General features: G+C 37.4%; 1 protein-coding gene across 2 annotated transcripts in view; it reads right to left on the bottom strand.

Annotated features, from left to right (window-relative positions):
- LOC752332 (dnaJ homolog subfamily C member 22-like) overlaps window positions 1-19,206 on the bottom strand; it is a 34,464-nt gene extending 15,258 nt beyond the window's left edge. For both annotated transcript variants that reach the window (XM_030974568.1, XM_030974567.1), the window contains exon 1: window positions 18,507-19,206. The gene's annotated coding sequence lies outside the window, so the exon portion shown is untranslated. The remainder of the gene's footprint in view (window positions 1-18,506) is intronic.
- Between the last annotated feature and the right edge of the window lie 2,698 nt (window positions 19,207-21,904).

Raw genomic sequence — 21,904 nt, 5'->3', positions numbered from 1 at the left:
CCGCCCCCCCCCCCCCCCCCCCCAACTGGGCCAACTAAGATTGGACTTTCCCTTTAACATTAAGGCTGAAAATACCTTGCAATTTCAATATTATGCCAACTATTCAAGTGACCATTTCATACTATATCATTAACATTTCTTCAGTCAATCTTGTACATACAGTACTTCCATGTTCTTTCAACAAAAAAATTGGGCTTCATTCATTTCTTGAGGCATGCTTTAGCCTTTCTGATAATACTAGATTTGTCTGGATTACACAGCCTCCAGCAATTTAAGGAGCAGTTTTAATACACTGATAATGTTTTTTAATAATATAAGACTTGGAGAACAGCTAATACTCAGCTCGAAAGACATAGCAGCAGTTTCTATTGCTCTACTTGCCTTGATAAATGGTCACTTCAATAGAATTTCTACTTGAATCAAAACTAAAAGGGAAAATTAATAGCAGACAAAAGGAAACAAGGAAGTGATGATGTCCATATGGCAATATTTAAAAATATGAGAATATATCTTAAATCAAAATTTAGTGGCTTGGAATTCCATTTCCTCGTTTTCTGAATAAGAAGAATCAGCCCAAAATAAAGTGTTTTCATATGTCAAAAATACTAATATTTGCCCTCAAAATCATCTGAATGTCATATGTTCATGGATATTGTCCAAATACATGTAAGTCCTATACAGCATGGTTTTGCCTACAGAATATGTTACTGAATTATCACAATGTAAAAGTCAATCTGACTGAAAATGAATTATTATTCCTCACATCTTTGATTCTGGTATGCTATCCCAAATTTAAGGTACATGTTTCTGCTGGTAGACTGTTTATTCTAATTCAAGAAAATTATCATTAAAGATTCAAAAAGTTTTACTTTTACGAGTCTTTGAAAATAAAGATGAAAAAATAGACACTTTAAAAAACGAAGGAGAACCAAACCTATACTGTAGAAATGGTCTTGAGTTAAAATGGTGGTGATGATGGTGGTTGTTGTTGGGGGGGGGGGGGGGTGAGTGGTGGCTGTGACGTAAGCATTAAAGTGCTTTGGCTTGTACACCCTGAACTTGTAGATGGAGCAAACCCCCCAGTCTAAAATCAAATTACAAGCGCATGGGGCGAATCAATAGCTCCGCCATTCAGGGTTGTATACAGGTGTGTGTGGGTGGGCAAACGTGATCTTAGCGATGTTTGGGAGCTGTCGATGGCGTGAAATGAGCCACGGTGAGGTGCGGGCCAATTTATAAAGCCTGAAAGGACCATGTCTCTTGCTCAGCTTCTTAGAACGAAGGAAGGAAGGATGCTCTAGCTGCTGCAAGCAGGCTCCAGGGCAAACAACATAATCAACACAGCTCTACAATCACTTCAAGATCTATGGCACCTCAGATAAAAAAAGGGGACACCACATCATTTTGTAGTTTTTTTTATTTCAAATTTCCTAAACTGAGATTGCTTCACTGAATGGTCTTTTGCAAATTTGAACCACTACTTGAGAAAAAAAAAAAGATACTATGTCCCATTTGCAGGCCCAAAAAATGAAAAGGTTTAATTCCACCGGCATTTGAAAGGTAATACTAATTTAGAACTTCCCTAAAAATGGTGGGGCTTGAAAATGTCTGCAAGTGGGAAAATAACGACTGTTAGTTGTCAAATCGACTTAGGAGCTATAGAGCCAATAAGTAATAGTCTTGATTTTCGGACCTGTACCGAATGGTCATACGTTTTATGCTGCGCAAGGATTCAATCAGTTTAATTTTGGCCATCACAAGAAGTGGGTTATTGATGTAGACAAATGCTCATGTACCCTTTACAGCTCATGTTATGTATGTTATTACCAAAGAAGAAAAAAGCCAGTCACTCACTCAATAGTGTCTGACAGTGAAGTCTAGCAAGTAAACGGGTTTCCGTGCATAATTTGAATATTAGGACACTGCTAATGTTTTAATTTCACAGATAGGACATACATGACAAATTCATAATTCCTGCAAAGTTCTACAGAATTTGAGGTAGGCTGCAAGAGGGATATAGTACCTTTAAAGGTAATTGCAAAGTTTTGGGAAATATTGAAAATTGGAAGGAGAGTAATTCTTTACAATTTTGATATACTTGGATGACCCTGTGGATGTATTATAAGCACTAGAAAATTAGGCCCGTAAAACACTTCTGCTTTCGAGTAATTGGATAATCACCAATTTACTGGTGCTCCTGGTAAGTTTCAAATGTTTCAAATAGCGCCCAAGGCCATCCCATGGTACAAATGTAGCTGCGACCATGAAAATCTCAGAATATATATATATATGCAGTTCTGATATAATTTCCAAACGGGAAAAGCAAATTGGTTTGATTGGTAGTCAAGAAACATTTTTTTAAAGCTAAAGTAATATCAGTTTTGAGAGTGCGCTTTACAACATAAAGAGTTATTTATTTACGATTTCATCACTTTAGACTTGATTTCAACCGCGACAACGATCATTGAATATTGTAAAATCACATACATGTACGCTTCCAATATGTTCATTTGAACCAAATTAATGACCCCTTACCAAAACTTTGTTTTACCTTTAACCGATATTCATAAAAAGGAACATATTTGGGGAGCAGATTCTGTATGATGTATCCCACATATCTCTATGGCATGTATTTCCCTACAGTATGCAATTAACAAGAGTGCACTCAACAAATTAATGATACATGTAGGCCTACATAGTGTGCATCATTAATTAAGTACTGCGCTTAAATGGTTATTTTGATTTGTGTCTCATTAGGATGAAATGGACATGAATGCCCATTAGAAATGGTTGGACAATTAACCCCAGAACCATAATGGCACCAGCACCATCAAGGATAAAGGCATTAAAATGACTTAATGACACAGCACATCTTCTCACTTTCAAGTGCAGCTCTCTCATATCCTCAACCGACTGAATATTTTGTGTTTGGCTAAGCCTACATACGAACTAAGGCTCGTTCTAGTTCCTGTAAAACCTGCGTAATGCCTCAAGTCGCCTCACACCTACCAATTTGTACTAATGGGACAGGCAAAATAAGCATGGTCAGATTACACTTGACTCAGTCTCATGCCCGCACATGCTCCAACTACTACTGTGCAAAAAAAGTAGTCTTGATTTGAGGTCGATCTCTCTGTGTGTATTAAGTAATAGGACTCGAAGAGCATGCACTAGATATTATGCATCGTTTTTGTACGACCGATGGCGCTAATACGTAGATCAAAAAACTGTTTTACTGTTCTATACAGTACATATCATTTTGCATAGTCACCTTCCAAAGTTCATTTCAGATGCATAATGCATTACCTAATTATCTGCCCATACTCGATTTGATGTGCATGTACACAAGCAAATACATGTGGTTTGATCACAACTGTAACTGTTTAATATTGTCAGTTTGTCACTCATCTCTATACATGTGCAATAAATATATAACTTTCATAAAAGAAATATTTGTTGATAAAAAATTAAACAAAGGAAAGCTCATCCACAACAAAGATAAACTCTGTATTACTTTTTTTGTTGCAGAATGTTTTTTAGACAACGACTTCATGTTATAAAGCAGTTGAAAAATATTACACAAACACTTTCCATAAATAAAAACTGGAGGAAGAAAAGGGTCTTGATTCACAGCTAACAATAGTCCATTAGAGTAACAGAAGAAATGGAACAATCTATTCTACACAAACACTCTGGAATAATTGGCCTGGACTTGATGAAGATGTGCAGCACTTAGGAGACAGAGTAATCTCCCCTATCAGACCCCAATCCTGGGGGGTGTTTCACAAAGATTTGAAGTTAAACTTAACTCTAAGTTGGACTTAAATATTATGGAGAGCCATTTATAGCCTTATTTTGAAATATATTCAATATATTCAAAAGCAAAAATTCAAGTATTTTAGACTTTTCATAAATTCCACATCAAGAACATGAAATCTCTCATGATAATAGAAAATATGAATGATTTGAATCAACATTTTACGCCTTTTAAAATAACTTTTACAAAATATTTTCAAGGATGCTAATGGCTTTCCATAATTGTTAAGTCCAACTCGGAGATAAGTTCAACTTAGGATCTTTCTGAAACACCCCCAGGTCTAGAATGACAGATTTTGAATGATATTTGACTGATACACTCTACTGTAGATTTTCTACAATCAAGATTGGAAGAAATGAAAGAGGATGTCAAATGGTTGCCAGGCTACTGCAAACCCACTAGCCCATCTGCCTGGCAACCAATGATACAATATTGCAGAGATCAATTTATAATGTATAATACCATTTTAGAATTTTTCCCTACCAACTCATAAGAAGTACCTTTTCACGATGCAAAGAACAAGTGATATACATTTAAATGTGTTCCCTCACTTCCAAAGTGCCTTTTGGATGATTACTTCGGGTTTTGCCCTGGCAAAATTTACTTAGGTAATTAATTGTATCAGGCACCCAATGGCCGCACCCGGGTGAAGAGTGGCAAATGTAACTTTATGTCTAGCCAAAGGAGTTTGGTGCTTTGCCAGGTTCAAATCCACCTCTGTTGCATATCCAGCGATGTGTTTAAACCACTAAAACTAAAAACACCTAAGACCACCAAAACTAAAACACCCAAAATGTGTACATGTGTATTCTACACAACTACATGTACATGTATATTTCATTGTAATTATTGAAAGGCTTACATGTATATTCAAATTTCTCAGCATCTAAATTTACCTCACTTTGAATTTTGTTCCTCCAATTTAGTCAAAGCGTTTTTTTGTGACTTCTGAATTGCCTTTTGTTTAAATTGTTATTAATGGACTTGTTTCATTTTCCATTTACTGTACATGAGTTTTTGTGAAAATAAATTCTACTATTGGCATCCACTGTACCAATAATGCACCAGTAGACTTTTGCCATGTTCTGAAATGAATTGAAAATTGAATAGAACATTTCTGTCAATCAACGCTATCCCCATTTCAAACCAAAGTTTTTGTTAAAGTTAACCTCTGGGCAACCTCTGGAAGCTACCTTTGTCTACTGTCAATACAAATGGGAAGTTGAGAACTATACATTTTCCCTTGATCATACAAAAATATGACTTATCATCACCACATTTTTCTAACCATATCCTCTCTGCAACAACCACTTACATTTGTATTATCTGATAGTCAGACAACACACACTGTCAATAATGTACAATGTAAAAACCAAAATGGTTACTTAATCACACAGGTATAAGAGTGACCCCTAAAAACAGCCATTTCTCTTTCATTTTAGCCTACCCTCCTTTTCCTCACGCTCTTTTACTAATGAAGACATCTCAGCCTGGATCTTATTCAAGGTCCTATCTTAGTCATCATCATCATTATCACCTCTCTAATCAACCATGAGTCTTCTTCATATGTAGAAATGCCATTATAAACAGAAATAAATTGGGTTTTTTCACCAATTAAGTGTTAACGGCCCCTTCAAAAAGGTGAAGTGCCAAAGTGGGAACGTACCCATGGCAACCTTATCCCTGCGACGAAAATTGGAGGAGTAATGGGAGATGAGAAGGCTTTCCATAACGTTGATCATTGAGAATCGGTAAGTAGCTTACCGACCTCCTTTTGAATAAACCATCCCACATCTCCATGAATTTTAATAGACACCGATATTCTTGTTCAAACTTTGCTACCCTTCTACGCCACAGATCAATAAAACATTCAATCTCCTTCAAGTATTCCTGCTCTAAAAAGAAACAAATACTCACATTTATTTTCTTTTTAGGAGGAGGCGAAGAGGGGTAGGCTTACAAGTCACTCCACACAGATAATGAGGAGGCCCTTGAAGAACATGCAACACATCTCCTTTACTTTCCTTTACAAATATAATTCATAACACAAGAATTTCAATCTACCATATACTCTTGAGCTTCCCCCCCCCAAAAAAAAAAACACAACAACAAAGTAGGATTAACTGTAAATTACAATACTACATAATATGATTGCATCTGCTGCAGTAAATACATGTATATCTAAAGGAAAGTGCAAATTAACTCTTGTTCTCATGCCCAATGATACCCTAAATATCCTAGGGTTAACTTCTTTTCTTTAGAAAAGATGATTTCAAATGAGAAACTTGAGAACAGGGCACCATTCTGTAGAGCGATCGAAGCCTCCCTAGAACCAAACTTGAACAGTACGGTAACTACAGATAGAAGACCACTTCCAAAGTGCTTCATGCTATTGATTTCTCAATTAATCTTTTATTCAACTCCAATGGCAAGAAGGGCGGAAAATGGCAAATTAAATTGGTAGGCCACCAGATTGACAGGGTTACCCCAAAACACCTCTAATCAATTTTTAATGCGCTGACGCAGACTTGAATTTGCCCGCCTTGGAAATCCAATAAAGATCTTGGCTCAGTGCACGTTGCTTCGCAAAGTGACCTTGATTTAGACCGGGAAAATGTGAGAATGAACGAATTAAACCCATTAGATTTCTGTTTTCCTTTCTCTTGTATAGTCTCCCAAATGCTTTATTTGATTTCTAATTTTCTACTCTACATACAGACAGTATGTGTAGTTTACTGAATTTTGTGAAACCCACTTCATACAGGATTGTCCTTAAAAAGCATTAAATGTATACATAAATGTAAAAATGAAAAATTTTACATATTCATCATAATATTATACAGAAAATTAAAAATTCCAAATTTTCTGTAATTTTTTATTTACATGTACATGTACATGTAGATAGTCGAAATGATAGGCAATTGTTATAGTATACATGTACATGCACTGTATAAGGAAGTAAGCTACTTAAACTCATCTTTTATCAGTATTAAGTGATAAGAAAAGAAACAAAGTACAGTTAGTTACAATATTGGTCACTTTGAAGAAAAAAAATACTTATTTTCAATCTATTTTCAATTTCTGAGCCTACTGTACATGGTGAATTGGTATTAGGGGAAGCACCTCATCTTTTGTCATAAAAAGTCAACATTGCAAAATGCCACGGAGGTGTACATTATGTGTAATATGTAAACACTTCATTCTTCCAATGTTATTTTTCAAAAATTAGAAATGGAATATGATGAGTCATAATTGTACAGGACACAGTGGTTATTGATGAAAGCAAGCAACTGCTTGGTTTCTGTACAAAACTCACTTTTTGTGGTTTATTTTTGGACCTTTACATAAAGAGAGTTAATTTCCTGATTTATTTAGCCGTCTATATTTATACACAAAGGTACACTAATATGCACATGATTGTGGCCAGTCAGGAAACTGATAAACAGGAGTACTTTGGTCTGTGAATTGCAAAAAGTGGGGAAAAAATAAAAAAGATACAGGGAAATCTCAATTTCAAACAGCAAATCCCCAAAGAGCATTGGTATTGTTTTACACTGTAAGGAATCAATGACTCCTGTTTGGGGGAGGGACATTTTCAGAAATACGTATCCAACATGTACATGTACAATATCAGTATCTGCACTATGCAATTTATACTAAATGCCAATAAATATAAACAGATGTTCTTTAACAAAAACAAGAAAAACATTAAATATTGAACACAACACCTAGAGTAGTAATATATGTGACCATTCACAATGGCCAATATATTTACAATTTGATATTCAACAATGTACATGTACATTATGTGAGAAGTTTGAGAACATGATCAATTCAGACCTTTGATTTAGGCCTAATTAGATATACAATTTACATACTGTACATGTATTATGGGGTGAAGAATACATTCATTGGTTGGGGAGGCATTGTGTATACCGTATTTGCCGGCGTAAAGGCCGCACCCCCGCATAGGCCGCACCCCCGATTTTGACATTTAAAAAAAAAAAAAAAAAAAAAAAAAAAAAAAAAAAACGTTTTTTTTGTTTTGTTTTGTTGTTGTTGTTTTGCTGCCGAAAACCCACGCGTGGAAGGACCTTCATTTAACATCGAGGTGCAGTTAAAGGCGCTGATTCGTGCTTGTAAACTTGTCACAAATAATAGTAACAATGTCGTTTTTAGAAGAATGTGTAAGATCATTAATGTGAATTAAAAACAATAAAGTACTTATGGTACCAGTGGTGTACCTTGTGGTACACCATTTGTTATAGAAAAAAATTTGAGGAACTATTATTATAAACTACATATTGAGATCTATTAGAAAGATTACTTTCAAACCAAGATGACAGTCAAATTTTAGTGTTGTTGTAGTTTCCGAGTGGTGAGTCAACACACTGATTACTGAGCTGGGAGACATTGCCAGGCATAGCGCCATAAATCGAAAAAAAAAAAAAAAAAAAAAAAAAACTTTTTTTTACTCTTTCGCCGCATAGGCCGCACCCCGACTTTTTGATATTTTCTCTTCCAAAAATACTGCGGCCTATACGCCGGCAAATACGGTATATATGGTTATGGTTATATGTTGAAGGGAAAAAATGTTTGAACATGTACCGGATTCAATATCCAATATAAAACTTAAAGTCTTTTGTAAAGATCATTTCTATGAAATTTTGCTCTTCAGTGTTCCCACATAATGTTGGACTCATTTTGGTTCGTTGTCCGATCCATGGTTTGCAAATACAGGTGTATGGCTGATACGCCATTTTTAAAATGTAATCAAATTTAATGCACAAATCTTTGTAAAGCGCCTCATTACAAATTATTTCATTCACCTGTTACGAATACATGTATGTAAGTGCACTTCAATAGTCAGAATACGAATTGCAAACATAATAGATTTTGTGTGCTAGGTAGGACAAGCCCCAAGTTTGTCCTACCTAGCAACTTTTAATGTATGTAATTTGTATTCTAACTATTGAAATACAATTACGGTATTCGTAAATTTTATTTAATTACAAAATGGTCTATTTTTTACTCATAGTGGTTCATTGCCCGTTTAATGGCCTTTAATGGTTTGCAAATAAACATGTACGTGTACATGTTTATTTCGGACTGATACTAATTAAATTAAGCAAGTACCACTTTGCAATATGTAGCCTATAGAACTGCTAACCGGCTTCTTTAGGATCAATAGTGGGTTAGAGTAATAGGGTTAAATCAATAAATCCTTCAGTATAAACCTTGCTATGATTTCATTTTTCAGCTTGCTACATAAGGTGGGACTTACCCCTATTAGTTTAGTATGCGTGCAGACTGAGGTTTCATATATTGAACGCTTTAATTTTGTTGGCTCCATGAAGAGGATTAATTCATATATTAGGAGAATGTTCTGCTGCGGTCTGAATTGTTTTAAAGTACATGTGTGTACAGTATACTGTAGCTACAGTGAAATACGGCTGGCTCTCGGGTTTGTAAATAAATCATTGTGTGACTGTCTGATATGCTGCAGGCCCATTAACACTCATGAAATCACAATTGCATATATATTTTACATAAATTTTCAGGGAAAAAAGTCCAATACAGTGTACATATTGGATACCATTTCAATATTTTGCAATTTGCTTGCCTGACAAACACATACATTGTAGTAAGGCTGCGAAGAGTACTTAAATAACTCAAAAAACTACTCGAGTACGATTTTTCGTACTCGAATACTCGGGCGCCATTTTTTTCCCCCCCGCCCTATACCTGGCACAATCCAGGCCGACGCTTACCCATGCCCAGCGCCCAGGAGAGCACCGGCATTGTATCGTCGGTAAAAATGTTTCCTAGGTCAATCACTGTCAACTCACCACTCAGAAACTGGGACCAAATGTCCAGATTCCTGTTTGGACTCGGGAGGAAAATGGATTAGTCTGTCATCTTTGGTTTTTAAAACAGCATTGTTTACTATTATTATTAATATTAAATCGGCGCCTTCAACTGCAAATCGATGTAAATCGCGTGAGTTTTCGGAGACAGACCTGGGATACTGCTGCCATAGTATGGGGGTGGCAATTTTTAATTTTTTTTTAACTTTAAAAAAACAAACAAACATGGCATCCGAGTATCTGAGTATTCGCCTGTAAGCCTTGGAGTGTACTCGAGTACTGTACCTCATTACACGGTTATGCACAGCCTTACATGTACGTAGGGCAATCAATTCAAGTACAATAGTTTTCCTGAGAGATGGATGAGTATATAATGTATGAAGTGCTTCTTAAACCTTTTTAAAAGCACAACAGATTAATAATTCAGGAAATGTGTTCTTATACATGTAATAAGAAAAACAATCATACAACTACAAACTGCAAAAAAAAAAAGTTTTTTCAAGGCCTTTCTGAAGGTAATAACTGATGAAGACTCTCATTCTACATGTAAGTTGTAGATCATTCCAGTATTTTTAAGCAGGTACAGAAATGTAGTAAATATCCTATCACTGGCTAATGTGCAAGTAACTGAATATGTGAGACAGAGAGGATCACTGACTGGCCTCAAATGTACATGTACATGTACATTGTAGGAGTATATTACTATAATTCAAACAGGTATCTAAATATTGTGGAGCTTGATTATAACTGAGTATTTTGTAGACAAACAAGCGTATTTTCAAATCCAAAATGTATTCTTTGTTTCAAAGGAAGCCAGTGTAATGAGCTCAAGAGTGGCTGAGATGGATGGTCCCTAGAAACCTGAAGTATCAATCGGGCTGCCCAATTTTGTAGCCGTTGCACACGATCCAATTTAGTTGAGGGAATGGTAGAGAGAAGCCCATTAAAATAATCAATACGGGATAGAACTAAAGAAATCACAGCATTATGACAGGCAGACTGGTCAATAAACCTTGTGATTCTAGCAATATTCCTTACGCACTGTAACCAGATGTACATGTATATATATGCGAGAATCAAATACAACACCAAGTTTCTTATTGTTTTTGAAGGTCAAACTGAACAAGTGAGCTGAAGCAGCAACAAAAAAAGTCAGTCTTTGAATCATTTAATTTTAACTTATCTACTACCATCTACTGCCTAATATCTGAAAAACAACTTTGACGTTTATATTTACTTTATATCAAGTTGTCAAGAGTATAAATATAAATCATATTGTCACAATCATTTCATGGAAAGAGGTAATAAAAATGGTATTCAAACTTGATGGGCAACGGACGGTGCACATTTGTACTTCTCTGAAATGTACGCAGTCTGTAGGTGTGGTGGATGTACTTTGTACAAAACCTCATTAGGCGTGTCTTCACTATCTCGAGATTGCCAAATATCCAGCTATTTGAACTATCCCGATCGAAACTATCCAGCTAATTTGCGTCTTCATTAGACCGAAATAGCAAATTAGCTGGATAGTTGGTCGGGATAATATCCCAAGATACATGTATCTCGGTCTAGTTTGCAAAATATCCCACTACATGTATATCCCAACTAGCGGGATAGTTTGCGACCGTCTTCATTAGACAGAAGTACAGAGTCAAATATTCCGATCCCATCATGCACAACGATTTCCGGTTTTCCGTGTTTACTAGTTGTACTAGCGTGCTGAGCGGTATAGATCGCATGTGCGCCGGAAATCGTGGATGAACGTGAATTTCTTTCTCCCCTTTTTCCCCAACTACCGGTATGTAGTAAGCAATAAAACCCCATTCAAAACAAAAATCTGGTTTCTCTAAATGCACTCATCCAAAGCAAACCTACAGTTGTACAATGTATTAAAGATGTAAGTTGACTGCTATATCTTCTTTTTTACCCAAAAGAGTAAGACCTCACCTTAGACATTAACAACATTTTGAGGGGTACTGTACATGTACATGTACCTTACAACCATATACCGTAGGCCTGAGTCAATCCGTTTAACCGACGGTTATCCGACCGCATTCATCAAAACCGTTTGGCATTTCTTGCTCCGTTTAACCGTTATTTGCATACATTTTGGAATGTGCTAATAGCCAATGATAAAGATAATCAAAGAAACCGCAGTGTAATGTTACACCCTGTCCGCTGCGCGCCAGCTTTCTGGCAGCAGTAATCTCCATGAATGAATTTGTAAACAATAAAACAACCATGCCCTCTTCCCTATTTTCTCACCCTCTCTATTCCCTTCTCTCTGCAATGTGTTCATGTACCTTTTCTTATTACTGCACTCTCAGACAAGCAAAGTTCTAAATGTTTACACATTCGATGGTCAGTTCCTCTCACATCCCTTCTCCCCGAGTCTCTCTCTCTCTCTCTCTCTCTCTCTCAATATTAATATCAATCCCTTGCCGACTCACCCCCCTAAAATAATGTTCATATATAAATAAAATACAAAAATAATGATAACAATAATAATTGAAGTTTTAGAAATATCAATCAACAAAGTCTTGGACATTGTGAGTAATTTAAGTTTTTGATCACACACAGCCACCCTTTCGATCTAGCTAGTCTCACTTGTCTTAATTCTTCTCTCTCTCATGTTCCTGCCTGGTCCATGCAGCTCTCTTTCATACACACACACGTACACACAAACCTCAAACATCGTACACACAAACCTCAAACATCGTACACACAAACCTCAAACATGGGCGCCCAATACACTGTACATGTACATACACACAGATGGAGAGCACATGGCTTCTTAACTCCCACTGAACTGTGTGAAAGCACGTGCGGTCACCAACCTGTAATTTATGCTGGTATCAAACTCCACCCACATAGCTAGAGAACCTTCCTGATTGGTCACTAACTTGGATCAGCTCATTGCAGGGTGTGTCTTGGTAGTGAGTGTTACACACTTCCACATAATTTCATATGGCAATGATACATGCAGCAGGGACATGCATGAAGGGAGCTCTCTCCCTGACCACATGCAAACATTGCATTGCAAAGGCATATATAAACACGTCACAGATCAAGCTATCTTCACAGCGCGCGTAACTTTGCAAGGCTAATCATGATATCAGATTCAGATGAGGAATAATAAGATATTTTGTATGTTGTTTATTACTGGTCTCTGTTTATCAGAATGACCCAATTTGTGCCAAAGTCCGGCTCGGAATGCTCAGCGCGACAGTCTGAAGACCATCAGGCGTTCCGAGCTACATCGCTATTACAAATACTGTATTTTCACTTTTTCAGATTATTATTTAACGGTTAAACGAAACCGCCCGTATACTTTTAACGGTTATCCGTTTAGCACAAAAACCGTAATGACTCAGGCTTAATATACCGGTATGAAATGATTAGTCACCCTGGAAACCAGGCTAGCCAAAATAAACTCTGATTTTATGTCTGATTCTATGTTTGATCAGGCAGCCAAAAGCACTTGGTTCTGAATACACAGTGAAGAAGATCAACATCGCTAGACATTGGAGATTCCAGGACATTGCCAGTACTCATACTCCTGACAATTACATTGCATAGGGAAAGAAGATGGGTGTTTTATTTCATAACAAATCCCTACACATATTTTTAGTTTACTAACATTCACATGTATTGTAAGCCTAAAGATAATTACAGTAGACAATCAAAGAAAATCATAGATACAGCGTATGCCAGTAATGCATCACTAGAAAGTAAAAACCAGAAAGATAATAATACAGATGACAGTCGTATAAATTTTAGGTCAACTGCATATCGGACAACACAAATAAGATCACCTCTCAGGATTTGGAATACAAGCGCTTCGCCAGAAAATTAAGCGATGTTTTGAATTGATGGCATCACATCAGACACTGATCCTGTGTAATCAGACGACGTCCTATAAACTAATGAACATATTTTCAGTAGAATTATTTTTCAATAATAAGATTTTGATTGAACATATTTCACACAAATTTAAAAGGGAAGCGATGCTGATGCTGATAATAATAACCCTTTGCTTAGAAACATTCAGGGCAAGGATAAATGATTGGTTTAAAAAACACCAAAATATCAGTCTACATGTACATGTACTTTGAACTGCAAAGTTCGCCAAATGATAGAAATCATGGACGATGTTTGTTCCCGATTGAAATGCTAAGCATGTGTCAGTGCAGCTGAATGTACAATGGCGTCTTTCTTATGATCTATAGTGAAGCTACAACTGATTACTTAATTTTTTTAAATGCTGCATTTTTTCATCAAAATGAAACCATGTCCAAAATTCAAATTGATACAATGTGTTCAAACAGTAATACAATGATGCTGGTCGAGTAAGAAAAATTAGTGAAAAGGAGATGACGAAAGAGGCATTGAAAATGTGTGCATTGTTATGGGACACTGTTTGCTTATGCTAATTTGGTACCATGCGTGACGCAACAAGTGTCAGCAGTGTTCGGAGAGCTCATCAAGTGTGAAAGTGGGGAGGTATTTTACCATTTTAACATTGATAATAATCGTTACTTTGAATGTTTCCACGCAGGGAATATTGATTACCTTGTTAGATCTAACCTTCCCTTATGCAATGACACAAATTGAATCAATATTCAAAATCAATGAACATGTACTTTCAACGCAGTACTACTGTACAGTAGTATTTACAAATGTAGTAGCAAGTACTTTCTAAAGTTGACAAAAGGCAAATAATACACATACACACTTTAGGACAACACCAATTAGTGTAATGCAAGATTACTGTAAATAGCTACGAATTCAGCTGTTGTTTTTGTTGTCAAAATCGAGTTGGCAATGTGAAATCAGCCTTTATCATAAACAAGACCATTACTTGCGTTTCCAGCCATGATCATAATCGTTAATTCTCAGCTGTGGTCAATGTTTTCGTCATGTAAATCACATGTCAGTTCAATATCATCAGGAACACGTGGTAGGTAAGCAAAGCTCTTACACAGGTTCCACCAATAAATTTCCATATTGACTGATGTTGAATGATCATGTTGTATGAGTAAAAGACTCCTTCAGCAAAGCGCGAACACCAAAAGGTAGTTTGCAATGTTTGTTGTGTTTGAGAATGTGAGATTAGATATACATGATCCTCATTGTGTTTTTGTTTACCGTAATGAGGATCTAAGACATTACGGTAGATAACTTCACACAGGCCCGCCCGCCCGCAACCCACCATCGGTATGCACTTGTATTGTACAGCGGTTTGCTGTGAAATCTGTGAAAAGGTGTAAACTAATATCTACGTTTATCTGAAAAATACTCCAAAAATAACAAGAAAATTTGGACATTTAATGAATATTTACTTCATTTTTGGGTACATTTTTAGTAGGGTATCTCCTACTCTAGACCGAATTTTCCGTCTCTTTCGTTCGTTAGCCTCTTATTGGGGTAGGGTCGGCCGGCTCTCTCTTTAGAGACGGAAACCGTCTATACACATTCCCTTGATAACGCCACGGCCATTTCAGGTCGTAGCGTTTTGCCCCCAAAATCCCCCAAAATATCATTTTACCTCGTGTATATCCAAATATAAATTAGGCCTAGGCTAATACATCGGTTCCACTTACTAACTTGATTGAAATAATCCGTTTAATGGTCCCTTTTAAGGAAATTATGGGTCAAAATCGACATCCATGTTGAAAATCTTGCAAGCCGTGTTAAACTCTCGCTGCCGGAGTCATCTAAATCAATCTCATCCCTTCTAGTCTACGCCGAAGGCAAAATGATTACGAAGGAAAAACTGTGCGCCATCTACACGTTCGTAATGGCGTTATCACAGGTTTTCCCTCATAATCATTTTTGCCTTCGGGGTAGACTAGAAGGGATGAGATTGATTTAGATGACTCCGGCAGCGAGAGTTTAACACGGCTTGCAAGATTTTCAACATGGATGTCGATTTTGACCCATAATTTCCTTAAAAGGGACCAGGCATTAAACGGATTATTTCAATCAAGTTAGTAAGTGGAACCGATGTATTATAGCCTAGGCCTAATTTACATTTGGATATACACGAGGTAAAATGATATTTTGGGGGATTTTGGGGGCAAAACGCTACGACCTGAAATGGCCGTGGCGTTATCAAGGGAATGTGTATACATGTAGACAGTTTCCGTCTCTAAAGAGAGAGCCGGCCGACCCTACCCCAATAAGAGGCTAAGGAACGAAAGAGACAGAAAATTCGGTCTAGGTATCTCCTAGACCGAATTTCCCGTCTCTTTCGTTCGTTAGACCTCTATTCGGTCTAGGTATCTCAAAGTATCCAAATTTTGGATACGTTTCTGAACAAGCGCCAAATGTTTTCCAAGACCCTATGCACTATGTGCACCCGCTGAAGTCCTGGAGTTACATCTAGTTAAGTAGATGATATGATCTAGAGCCAGAGGTCTAGTCTGAGTTATTCATCTAGATTCTAATTCTAGACCCATTTTTTATTTTTATAAAAATTAAGAGTTAAATATTAAAATAGACAGTAGGCCTAGATCTAGACCGAAAACTTCAGTCTCTCTAATCGTCGGTTGTTCCACTGAGACTACGTCTGCACAAAACATTAGTCAGACCCCACCTGGAATATGCAAATTGTGTGTGGAATCCGTTCCTCAGACAAGACATCACAAAGCTGGAGAAAGTGCAGAGAAGGGCAACAAAAATGGTCCCAAGCATTAAAGATCTCCCATACGTGACCCGGCTGGAGAGACTTGACCTGCCAACATTAGCCTACAGACGTCTTCGAGGTGACATGATCCAGGTATTCAAGATAATGAATGGTCACAACGACGTGGACAGAGATAGCCTATTTTCTATGAAGGAAGCAAGCATAAACCTAAGAGGCCATAGTATGAAAATTCAGAAGCAACATGCCCGCTTGAACATCAGAAAGAACAGCTTTACGCACAGAGTAGTTGACCACTGGAACATGCTCCCCAAGTCGGCAGTAGAAGCAGCATCGATCAACGCCTTCAAAGGTCAATTTGATGCATTTTTCTCAGCGAAGTACAACAAATATGACTATTAAGAACATGTATGACATTATTGATTACATGTAAGACTTAAGTATTAAGCAGACAGCAAAGCTGTCTGCATTCCATGTTAGGATTGATATCTGCAAATAATGAAGCGATATCACATGCAGTGGATTTTGAATGAAAGAAGGTGGGCATTATAGGACTAGACTACGTCTTAAATTAGAGCCCGTGAAGACAGGTAACTACAGGTAACTACAGGTAACTACTAGACCTCCGATTACAGAGACTGAAGTCTGGGGACCTCTTTCTGTGAGGCACTGTACGGAACAAATGGTTCGGTTCGACCGGACCGCGATGAATGAGATATGCAACGAGATTTTCACTCTTTACATCCTCATAACTGCTGCAATTACAACACAAATTAAAAATAACATATATATAGCTTATTCGACTTACGATAGCTTGCTCATTTAGATCCTAAATTAATGATTAATCCGAGAAAGTCTCGTCGTCAACATTATCCGTCTTGGTTTTAGTTGATGAATATTCATTTTTTCTTTTCGAACGTCCAATAGCTACCGTAGCTACATACGAGTCGGCCCAGCTTGACCAACGAACTCCCACGAAACGAGTGCTCTGATTGGCCATTTGGCTATGTTTTGGTAGGTGGACCCGGAAATATATCGGCCGCCGGGTAATATTTCGAATGCATGAACGTACTGCTTCGCGGATCTGAGATACAAATTGGATAATTCATATACGTAAGTCCGTAAATTGTCTATTTAATATTAAGTTATCAAATTTTGATAACTGTAATTAGGACAAATGACATACCGACCTAATTTACATCTGATTTAGAAATCAGAAAATTAGATCTAAATTATAAATAAAGAAAATCGGGGAGAAAATGTTTTGACACAAAAAGCTGCCATTGTTGGCTATAGCTATCCCCGCGGTACGAGATCTCTGGGTTGCCATCTGTATTGGGGAATGACAACAAATGTCAGTTTTATTAAAGAAATGACCCAAATCAGATGGTTATTGCTGTCTAGCCTAGATCTAGACCGAATTTTCCGTCTCTTTCGTTCGTTAGCCTCTTATTGGGGTAGGGTCGGCTCTCTCTTTAGAGACGGAAGCCGTTTATACACATGTCCTTGCTAACGCCACGGCCAGTTCTGGTCGTAGCGTTTTGCCCCCAAAACCCCAAAATGTCATTTTACCTCGAGCATGTTATATTGTAAATTAGGCCTAAGCTATAATAAATCAGTTTCACTTACCAACTTGACTGAAATAATCAGTTTAATAGTCCCTTTTTAGGAAATTATGGGTCAAAATCGGAATCCATGTTGAAAAAGATTTTCAAAATGGATTTCGATTTTGACCCATAATTTCCTAAAAAGGGACTATTAAACTGATTATTTCAGTCAAGTTGGTAAGTGAAACTGATTTATTATAGCTTAGGCCTAATTTACAATATAACATGCTCGAGGTAAAATGACATTTTGGGGATTTTGGGGCAAAACGCTACGACCAGGACTGGCCGTGGCGTTAGCAAGGACATGTGTATAAACGGCTTCCGTCTCTAAAGAGAGAGCCGACCCTACCCCAATAAGAGGCTAACGAACGAAAGAGACGGAAATTCGGTCTAGCCTAGATCTAGACTGACACTGCACTGACAGCCAACCGTAGGGCGTAGTACTACTAAGTTAGATGATAGATCTAGACTCTTTATAGATCTAATACGTTAGGCCTAACAGTTAGGGTCTAGGGCTAGGCTATATAGGAGACGTATCATCAACATGATCAAATAGAAAAGGATCTCACCTCTTGTTACCCTTCTCAGTATCATGTATCAATGTTCCGCTGCATAATAATAACTGAACTGACAAATTTATTTTTAGCACAGTTCCAGTCTTTCCAAACAAACGTGCCAATCAATGCCAGCCCAGATTTGACTTCGTTTGGAGCAGATTATTTCCTCAAAAACATCAGTCGACGTCGCCTTGTATGCTCAAATGAATTCATCAATGACAAATAAGGTTCTCAGACACCAGGGCCGGTCAGCCCAAGACATTCTAGGCATAGACTTCCGTTAATAATTATCTGGCTACCGTTTGGCCAAATACAGTTCTCATGTAGTCCATGGTCGACCGTGGATGTTGTCGGTCATGTTCTGTCTGATCATTTGTGTACAAAATGCAGTCAATGTAAATTCCCATACTATGCGCATGTCCATCCACTTCCGCATTTTGATTTCGCTGGACTACCGTGTTTTATACGTGAATCGAGTGCCACTATGCAAAATAATAACTGACAGGGCACTCAGCGTACGACAACAGCGTCATCTGCGGCAAAAGACTGATTAGTTTTCAGTTTCGCCTGGCCTGGGAGAAAGAGTACCGGTACCCTAAAAATAGTCACACAAGAACTGCACTTCAAAAACCCTTAAATTTGAGGGAAAAAAAATCATCAAACTGCATGATACCATGATGTCATAACCATCTTCACCATCATCATCATCATCTACATCATCGTCATAACTATCATCATCACCATCACCAGTGACCATCCGTCATCACCATCATATCCATCATCATAACCATCATCACAATTATCATCATCGTCATCATGCATCATCATCGTCATCATCATCATCATCATCATCATCACCATACCACCACCATCGTCATCACCCCTTATCATTGCAGTATCATCATCGTCATCATCGTAACCATCATCATCATCACCACCACCATCATCACCACCACCATCATCACCACCACCATCATCATTATTGTCATCATCAGTGGCGGATCTAGGGTAGTGAGCACTATTAAAAAAACTCAACACCCCTCCCCCTTGAGCAAAAAAAAAGAGGAAAGGGTAAATCTATCGTTTTGCTTTTTGTTGTTGCCAGGGGTGGGGGCCCGTCTTTAAAAACAAAACTTTGGGGGGGGGGGGCTATCTCATTAACTCAGCTCTCAACTAACATAAGAAAAAGAGGATCATGGGGGACCAACAGATGCCGATTGGGGAAGTTTCCTACATAGAGGGAGCAAGTAGCTACAATTAAGTAGGACAGTGGGGCTTTAAACACCAGCTGATATAGCTGCACAATTAACACTGGCAGATCTAGGAATGATCATATCAAGCTCCGGTGCCTCATTGGTCAGGACACCCCCCCCCCCCCTTTTTTTTTTTTTTAGAATTCATAAAGTTTCATGTGTGCCACTTTGGCTACAAGTTTCTCTGACAAGCAAAACAAGAAAAGGGCAATAGTACAGGCTTCTCCCTAAAATAAAAACACTTTTAATAAAAATCAACATACCTTAGGTCACACAAATAAAAGACCTGATTATAATTCACACACAAAATGTTATACATTAAAGTAAACAAAATTATTTTGTCTCATAATCAAAAAAAAAAAAATTTATGAATTTCTACAAGAATATCACAAGGGATTTATGGAATATTATTTTACACATAACATTGCTTGGAACACTTGGTAGCTCTATTTTGCCTTCTTTTGTCATTTATATAATCTATTCATACAATAATCATTTGAATTTGCCCAAACAATATTGCAATAATTTAATTGTGATAAAAACAATGCATTGTATATCATTAATAAAATCTTATAAGGGAAATGTTTTAATTTGAATAAAATACCAACTACTTTCCAGAGTTTATTACATATACAACGCATGAATAACTAGTTAACTATACCATCAAATTGTTATTATCAAAACATTATAATGCGATAATCTAATCATAACAATTTAAATCCTATTTATGATCGTAAAAATGCATGAAGTATATCAATACACAGATGAATAATGTTGTATCTATACTTAACTAAAATTGTCACTCTTCATTATAGAATAACTGAACCAATTAAATCAAAGACTCAAACCAATGAAATAAATGAATCAAACGTTAAGTAAAATTACAATATTACTTCAACTTCTGACATTAAAAGGAATCAAGATAACAGATATAGAAATGTAAACAAATGCTTTAATTTGTCATACCTCCAACAAGCACAAGAACTATTTCTCAATCCGAAACCTGGTCAATCAAACCCTTCCCATGGAGGCTGTCATCTTATTTGTTTACAATGGAGTATCCCCTCTTACACAGCACAACACAGTCTTGACTGACTTTTACCCAAACATATCTATCTATAATCAAATCCCTCCAAACTTCCCTCAGTGCATTATACTCCAGCTACAGTATTCAATACCATAACTAAATAACAAAAGTACATTTAAATATGTATATACACTCATCAACATTAAAATAAACACAAGACACTCCAGTGACGGATCCAGGGGGGGGGGGGGGGCCCGGCCCCTTGAGAAAAAAAATGTTAAAACACGTGATTTTTACCTTTTTGGGGGGTTGGGCCCCCCTTGGCACTCAAGGGGGGGGGGGGTGTAGGGGTGGGTGCAAATTTTTAAATTTCCCAGGACCAAAAAAAAAAAAAAAAATGTGCTCACTACCCCCCCCCCCCCCCCCACTGAGCGACTTTTCGGCCGGTGCGATTTTCAAATTTTTGGGAGCAAAAAAAAAAAAGTTGGGCCCCCTCCCCTAAGAAATCCTTGATCCGCGCCTGAGACACTCTGCCTTACATAGTTTACAAGTCACTACAACGAAAAGACACATGGTCATCAATGCACACAATCTACATGTATGTACATTGTGTATTATGTACTAGGCCACACACTGTATGTGTTCATGACCTCTAAACAGTGATGCGATCCCTTCACTTTCCTTTATCCATCTGTTCTAATGATAATGTGATCACAAGCTATTTTTGCATACATAATGAGCCCTTTGACCTATGACCTCATGACTCCAACATCTAATCTATTCATTGGCTCTGCAAGTTACATACATGACCAAAGTTTGGTAGGAATCCATCAGTCGGTTCTTGACATAACGCAATCACAAGCTATTTTTGCATACATAATGACAGACCCCCTGTGACCTTTGACCTCATGACCCCAAAATCTATTCAATTCATTGGCTCTGCACGTTACATACATGACCAAAGTTTGGTAGGAATCCATCAGTCGGTTATAGAGATAACGCGATCACGAGAATGGGACGTACGTACGTACGGACGGACGGACGGACAACCCGAAAACATAATGCCTCCGGCTACTTCGTAACGGAGGCATAAAAATCAATTAACATACCTCGACCGAATTACGAAATGT

Source organism: Strongylocentrotus purpuratus, unplaced genomic scaffold, assembly GCF_000002235.5.
Source record: "Strongylocentrotus purpuratus isolate Spur 01 unplaced genomic scaffold, Spur_5.0 spur5_scaffold_7, whole genome shotgun sequence".
NCBI lineage: Eukaryota > Metazoa > Echinodermata > Echinoidea > Camarodonta > Strongylocentrotidae > Strongylocentrotus > Strongylocentrotus purpuratus.
The sequence above is the reverse complement of the archived record's forward strand: the minus strand, read 5'-3'. Positions and strand labels throughout refer to the sequence as shown.